This window comes from Ictalurus punctatus, chromosome 14, assembly GCF_001660625.3.
Source record: "Ictalurus punctatus breed USDA103 chromosome 14, Coco_2.0, whole genome shotgun sequence".
NCBI lineage: Eukaryota > Metazoa > Chordata > Actinopteri > Siluriformes > Ictaluridae > Ictalurus > Ictalurus punctatus.
The window spans coordinates 7,972,119-7,980,506 of NC_030429.2; positions in this window are offsets into that span (position 1 = coordinate 7,972,119).

The following is an 8,388-nucleotide window of genomic DNA, read 5'->3' on the forward strand; positions in this document are numbered from 1 at the left end:
TGTTGGATGCTCTACTCAGATCCCATGACTCAGTGGAATAGCATTTAATCCACTCTGAAACCCTGGGAGTTTTGGCGGTGTCTATTATCTTTTCAAAAGTCCAGTTGCCCTGTTGGATGAGAACAAACTGCAGAACAGTTGAATCATTATCTTGCAAAGCTATATTTTGACACCAAATCAGAAATTTACATGCGCCTGACACTTTTATCCAAAGCAAATTATCCATCACTCTCATTTGATGATCTCAAATATTTATTCGACAACAGGTTCAACTTTAAGTAAGGAATAATCAATGACAGGGCGTGCTTTAATAGCGTGTCCCAAACAGTTTTATTCCTCTTATACCACAGCAATTTTCCAATGTTTCAATTTTTCAATTCATTAAAAATGTATTAATAATTTATTATTATAGTGCATTTTAGCCATTTATAGTTATATCTAACATTGTGGAACAACTGTGATACAAGTTAGTTCTTATTACCACATGGCTATAAACAGCCATTCTCTCACCAGCTTTTTTTTTTTTTCTTTAAGTTAATAAGACATCCAGCTTATCATTACAAGATTCAATATTCAATATTTTTAGTCTTGAAACTTGAAATGAAACTTGTTATGGTCAAAAGATAGTCATTAGTGTGGGGGGTTGTGAAACAGGGTGAACATGTTTGGATTGCACTATAAGCAGATCATACATGGTGTTGCAGACTTCTGTCTCTATTCATGTATGTCATCCAGATCATTTGAAATGTTCGGTAAAATGCCTGGACTTATGATGGTATAATTTTGGAGGCAGTTTACCTCTAATGAGATGAGATGCACGGTCAGGTGCTCCCATTCAGGTATCCATGTTTCAGCCATGTTTTAGATACATGGCCTCCTTCATACTTCCTCCAAACCAGTTGTGTCTTATGTCTAAATTATGTCACGAAAGGAGTGTCTCATTTACTTTAGTTGTAGATAAACTACTGAATCTCCGTCTGAGCAGTTAGCGCTTCAAAATGAAACCAAGAAACCAGAAGGCACAAATCTTCTATTTTGAGGACTTTCCCATGGTGGAAAACTTATTGTCTATTACAAAGCATTGGCACTGGAGACTCCTTCCATAAAAGTTAAATAAACATGTTGTTACTGAAAACTCCACCATATCCTAAATGTTTTTTCTTTGTTAAATAACGTCTTAGAGTAAGCATATTAATATAAACGTATTAATAGATATAGAAAATTTATCAACAACTTCTGACCAATTAGATTTGAGAATTTAACAGTGCTGTGGTATAAGTACTGATAATGTGATCATTTTTAGGCATGCCATTATACCACCCCATTGCTACTCATAAATACACAGAGCCAAGCCTTTTTACAGGGGTAATGTGCAGAGATGGTCTTAGTCCTGTTTTAGAAGTTTCTAGGGCATTCTAAATAATTAAACAATCCTACATAGAAAAATTGGACATTTTGGTCAACGTGGAAGTAAATGATGACTCAGTGAACTCAACATAGATTTAATGCAGAAGCAACAAAAAACAGCACCATTATTTACATATTGCTGACCATGAATGTCGAAGAACATAAAAAATACACACAGCCCATTAAAAACTCTCTTTATAAAGTGACCAAACGACCCCAGAGGTGACCATTTGGTTCAGGAAAAGTGACCGATGCAAAAAGGCCCTGAGGGTCCTAAAGCACAAAACCACCACACAATGTTTCTTTACCCAGTGCTGTGTGCAGCTGCTGATGAACTGCAGCCTGCTAAGTAAGAGCAGGAATTTTATAGCCTTCCTCTGGGGAGAGAGAGAACACTTCACAGGGGGATTTCAGAACTGTGGGATTAAAGCTTGCTGCTAGATTCCCAACAGCCTCAAGTGACAAAAGAAAGCAAACCCAGAACTCTCTCCATATTAAACAGAGGAATATAACATTTTGGCTACATTAAAAGGCTTTATAGTAAATAAAAGCTAAATGTTTCCTCAGGAGCTTGACTGCATTGATGAGGCTTTAGTCAAATTTTCTGGCATTTATGCTTATAAGAGTTTATGCGATATAAAGTTGGGAGCATCTTCAAGTTCACACAGGAAAATCTTTCTAGGTGAAGACAAGAATTCAAAGGCAGAATTGGGGATGAGCAGAGACCAGGATAAAATCCTCTGACACCTGGGTCATGCTGTGCATCTCTGGAAAATGACACCGCTTGTTTCATCTGTGTGCTGGAATATGTTGGATCTGCTTAAATAAATCTTTTAAACTCCGGCACTTTGTAAATAACAGTTTATGAATATTAATTTAACTAACATGAAAAAGCCAGGGAACAAAACAAAAAAACAACAAACAAACAAAAATAACAAAAAGCAAGAAACACATTGTTAGGGCTTTAAAACAAGCCACCTGGTTTTGAATGTGCTAAATACACCCTCTGGGTACAGTTCACACGGTGTCTTCACACGTTCTCACATTTCACTTAGATATTCTTAGCAACACTGTATAAAAATGCATTCCCAAGACATCAAATCTATTGAACTAAAGAGTAGGTGTTGTATATTACTAAAAACTAGTGGAAAGACAGAGCTAGACACTATGAATTCATTAACATGATCAAGGCAGGGTATGTACTCAATATGGTCCTGTCATGCATTTACTTTAAAAGCTGGAGTGTGGGCTTATGATCATCTTCCGCCATGCAAAAGTCATTCCACGTCAGGTGTATTCAACATGCACACCTACAAAAGCATTTAAACAACCAGATTAAAGAAGGTCAATCTCCATGTAAATACAGATAATTCTGTTAATACGCTCACTCTCTGAGGGTGATTTTGATTTAATGAAATCATGAATGTAGCATGCCACATTGCTTTTTCAAATGTCACTTTAAGTAAACGTCTACTTGATTGAAAAAAAGTTACCTTTCATATTTGTGTGTATGTGTGCGGTGTGTGTATTTCTTCCATTGTGGCATAAGACCATCTTTCCAGCATGGTAGTCTATTTTTATAGGCACCTCATTGTTTTCATGATCCTAAAGGAGTCACAATGTGAACTATGAAAAAACAGCACCAGAGACATACAAACAGATGCATTGTGTTGTTTTCTCTAGTCAACAGAAACAGAGGGAATGTATAGAAACCAAACACCCACATGGCTGTTTTTTGTGCAATGAATTGAAAGTGAGGGTTTCTTTAGGTTTTAATGGCAGCGTTCGTGACCGCAGGAACCAACGGAAAAAAAGGAATGTTGTCCTGTCCTAGAAACAGATCATTTTGTTGAAGACTGCTGGCTCCTACAGAGTATATGCCAGTGAGTGGTCTGTTACCTTTAACCCCAGAAAGACAGAGAGAGTGAAACAGAGACTCCTACTGATCTTGAAGGTAGTTAATTACCAAATGGTTTTTTTGTTCTCCTCAGGGTGTAGCCATAATTCCCACAGGTTCCAGCAAATGGTAGCACAGCAGTTGAAAGGTTGGGACTACTGATAGAAAACAAAACAGCCCATCATTGGGGTCAATTTTGCCCCTGTGCTAGAGTAAGGGCTACATATTCTTTGAAAATTTTTATTTTGAAACCTAACAGGCTTTTTTCATTTTGCCCTCCTGGGGGAACCTTAAAGGTTGTAAGTAGAAGTCTAGAACCATCTTAGTAGACTAAGTACAGCAATACATATATATATATATATATATATATATATATATATATATATATATATATATATATATATATATATATATATATATATATATATATATATATATATATATATATATATAAACTTTACGAAGCTCTGACACTGGAGACTAGTCCCAAAAAGTGTTAACTAAATGGCTCTTTAAAGAAAGCTTCACAGTATCAACAATTATATGTTTACTTTGTTAAATAACAACAGATTTTAAATGAAATTATTAGATTTAGATTAAATTGAGCATCTGCCAGGTCAGTCCCTATGAATTACAAATACAAACACATTAAATATAAACCTATGATTTGCAATGATATATAAAGCTTATATCATATATATCATAAAGCTTAATCAACACCTTCTGACCAGTCAGATTTGAGAATTCAAAATGACTATGGTCCAATAACCCTGCGATGGATTGGCACCCTGTCCAGGGTGTACCCCGCCTTGTGCCCGATGCCTCCTGGGATAGGCTCCAGGTTCCCCGTGTCCCTGAAAAGGAGTAAGCGGTAGAAGATGGATGGATGGATGGATGTGGTCCAATAACCATTAACTACTGTGCCACTAATAAGTCAGCCTGTCCTTTGTATGCTTTAAAGGAGACCTGTGGTGTCTAGAACTTTTTTTTTATGAGTGCAGTAATAAAGGCAGGAAGCAGTATTTGTTATGTCACCTTTAACCATATAGAAACCAAAAACATCTATTGATCTTGAAAGATGTTATAGTAAATTGACTCTGTTCTCCTCAAACTACAGGTTTAATTCCAACAGGTTCTAGTAAATGTGCAGAGAGAAGTTTCGTGGAACAATACTAAATTGAATGAAACACAGTGAAAGAATACAGCACAGAACATGAGTGATATGCCTGTGTTTGACTTTATTTTATATTAAAATTCTATAGGTGAAATGGTGGTGCAGTGGGTACCCGGGTTGATCATGAACTCCCCAGCTACAGGGTACCCGGGTTGATGCACGTTCTCTCTGTGTCTGTGTGGATTTCTTGAGGGTTCTCCAGTTACCTCCCACCTCCCATAAACATAGGTGTGGGTGGATTCTCTACTCTAAATTGCTCTAAATAAGGTCCAGCTCCACTGTCTCTGGAGATAAATAAATAAATCAATAAAACGTATGATTCTTTGTTTGCCCTTTTGGAGGAACCATTAAAGGTTCTATGTATAACTCTGCAATAGTATGTTTCCCAATCAGATGGGGTTCCAAGCAGTACTATTGTGTATGGTCTATTATACACAATTTTATTGTTTGTGTCAGTAGTGTGCATTGCTATATCTATGTGATGCAAATGTATAAATTGACAGATGCAAGTGTGTGCAAGAAAAAGAAAGCTGCATGCTCTGTTGGTGGCTAAATTAGCCAGAGTGTTCCTTGAGCCTCGCCAAGGTTGAATGTGTGTAGAAAAGACACAATAGGTACCCATTTAGGAAGTTAAGGACACTTAAAGAAACAGCTTTAAACATCATTAAGTGCCCTAACCTTCTAAAGAACCCTTGAGGTACTATTTTCAAGGGTGTATAGCTCATCTTAGTGCAGTTGTGCCATCACTTTCAATTAAAGATCTGCTGCAGTGGTTCTCAAAGTGGAATCTGGGGACCCCCAGGGGACATGAAGAATAGCCAGAGGGTCTGAGATTTTCTAATTTTGTTACAGTGGTGGAAATCACAATCACAAGATCAATATTACAGTGGATATAAAAAGTCTACCCCCCCAAAAAAATGTCAGGTTTTTGTGATGTAAAAAAACAAAACCAAGCCAAATCAGGTCAGAACTTTTTCTACCTTTATTGAATCACTATGCATTCCTGTGGGGATGGTGGTCTTTTTGTGATGTGCTGGGTTTTTTATTTTTTATTTTTTTTGTGCCAAACATATCTTTTTGTATTATTCCCAAAAAGTTACATTTTGGTCTCATCAGACCGTAACACATTATTCCACATGGTTTTGGGAGATTGGATGTATTTTTTATTTACTTATTTGTTTAAAAAAAGGCTTCTGTCTTGCCACCCTACCCTATAGCCCATATGATATGATATGAAGAATTTGAGAGATTGTTGTCACATATAAGGAGCAACCAGTACTTGCCAGAAATTGCTGCAATTCTTTTAATGTTGCTGTAGGCCTCTTGGCAGCCTCCCTGGCCACTTTTCTCCTGGTTTTCTCATCAATTTTAGAGGGACATCCTTTTCTTAGTAGTGTCACTGTCATGCCATGTTATCTCTACTTGTTGATTATTGTCTTTACAGTGTTCCATGATATATACTATGCCTTGGAACTTTTTTGTAGCCCTCCCCTGATTGATATTCTTGAAATCCAATATCTGCTTTGCAAGCTCTTTGTGGCCCATGGCTTTTCCAGTTGGCTATTACCAAGAAGATGTTAGTAAAATCCTATAGGAACAGCTGTACTTTATTTGCGGCTAATCAGTCACTTTAATTGATGGCAGGTATATACTAATTAGTATTTAACATGAGTTTGAATGTGATTACTTGATTCTGAACACTGCCCCATTCCCAATTATAAAATAGTGTGCACACTTATGCAAGCTGGGTGCTGGAGGGTTTTTATTTTTCTTTTTATTCCCCAAAACATTTCTGGGTGTTTGTCACTTGATATTTATATGTTGCAATTTCACAATAAATGTAAAAAAGGTTCTGACATGATTTAACTGAGTTCATTTTTTTTTTTTTTTTTACATCACAAAAACCTGCTATTTTAACAGGGGTATGTGGACTTTTTATATCCACTGTAGATTTTAACTGAATTAGACTTGAATTCAATGGCTTTAACCAAACCATAACTTATAAAACAGTAAGAACTATAAATAATTGGACCTAATGTGTTCTGTGAACAGAAAGTTCTATGACTCCAATAAATATGGACAATATAATTTTAATTATATTTATAATTCAATTTAAAAGTAATAAGAAGGGCAAGGTGGATTAGTGGTAAGTACATTTGCCTCGCACCTCCAGGGTTGGAAGCTCTAATCCTGCCTACGCCCTGTGTGGGCGGAACTTGCATGTTCTCCCTGTGCTTCAGGGTTTTGTCCTGGGTTTCCTCTCCCCAGTCCAAACACATACGATGTAGGCTGATTGGCATTTCCAAATTGTCCGTAGTGGGTTTTGTGACTGTGTCCAGGGTGTCCCCCCCTTGTTCCCCGAGTTCCCTGGGATAGGCAGATAAGGATAAGAGGTATGATAAATGGATGGATCAAAATAATGAGAAGCATGATCAAAATGAATAGTGGAGCAAATTGGTTTGCTCCACTATGACATCTTTTGTGACGTCAAGAAGATTACCATATTTTTTCTTCTTCTTCATGAGCGCAGTAATGAAGGCAGGTAGCAGGACTTGCAGTGTTGCATAATAAACCCTCTGAGCATTTTGAAAACAAAAAGAGATGTTGATAGCATTAACTGCTTTTGATTTGATCATTTCAATGCAACACACATCCACAATCACTGTTGCCGCCAGCGTCCATGGCATTTCAGCTCAGCTGCTAATTAAGGTGACTTCACAGGAGCGCATCATTGCATTTAGTCATAGCAAATTCAGATCAGCAAAGAGCAATTAATTAGCTGATGATGGCAGAGCAAACAAAAGGGCATCAGTTTTGAAGAGGAAACGACTGCTTCATTGTATCATCATGCTGGAGATTGGGATTTAAACTCATGCCTTCCAGTTTCAAAGATCCTTACAGTTTAATGAGTGTAAGCATTCAGAATTCATACAGCCTGCTCATATGAAACCACTATTGTTTGCCTCTTTTTCCTAGACCACAGTCGAATACCAATGTTCATGATCAGCTGGAATCTGCATTAACAGTGATGGAGATTATTTTTTGATCCAACATTTTAAGCAAACAAAGCCATTAATAAGTTGTTCATTAGAGGATGACATGTATTAAATTGGTCATTTATGTCATTTCAGGGTGAGAACTGAGCTGTGAAATGGCTGATATGCATGGACAAAATCTCTGCGCTGTCATATTGTGGCATCATGTTCATTCTGTGGTATTCACAAAAAATTCTTCTTCATGAATATGACCTTTTGTCTAAAGTGCAGCTATCAAAAAGCTTGCGGTCTGGATGTGAACCAAGCTCTTGCAAATTGAAAAAAGAACCTATTTTGGCAGAATATCTTGGCAGACATCTAAGTATTCTGATGTAAATTCGTTGGTAAAACATAATTGGACACTGTTCCTTCTTTTGTCCTGGCCAGTTTAAAATGCCAAGCTGGGAAAAAAAAAGAAAAGCAGCACCTTCGCCCCAAATACGGATGTGCAGCAAAGAATTAGAGAAACAGATAAGCAAACAGAAGCCTGAATGACCAGCATGTTACCGTCGCCTTTAGTTAAGATTCAGGGTACAGAGCTACAGCTTCGCCTGGCCTGCAGGGTTGAAATCATCTCTGTAGGCACGTGTTGTTTCCTTCGCAGAACCAAGCAACGCTTTATTTGATTGTCTGCGCCTCAGAATTGGATAGGGTTGGCCAAGTTTAGCAAATGTCAACATATCCCAAAGGTCTTGAGGCACTAGTGAGTGGATAGAATAATTAATAAGGAACTGAAAACCCATGTGGGATGTTGAAAACATGCAGTGCGATTGCTGATGGGAACAAATAGCACAAAAAACAAAGAACCCTACATGTGGACTAGTTCGTTATATATCGAATATAAAAATAGTGTAGTTCAGATACATGCCTCGCTT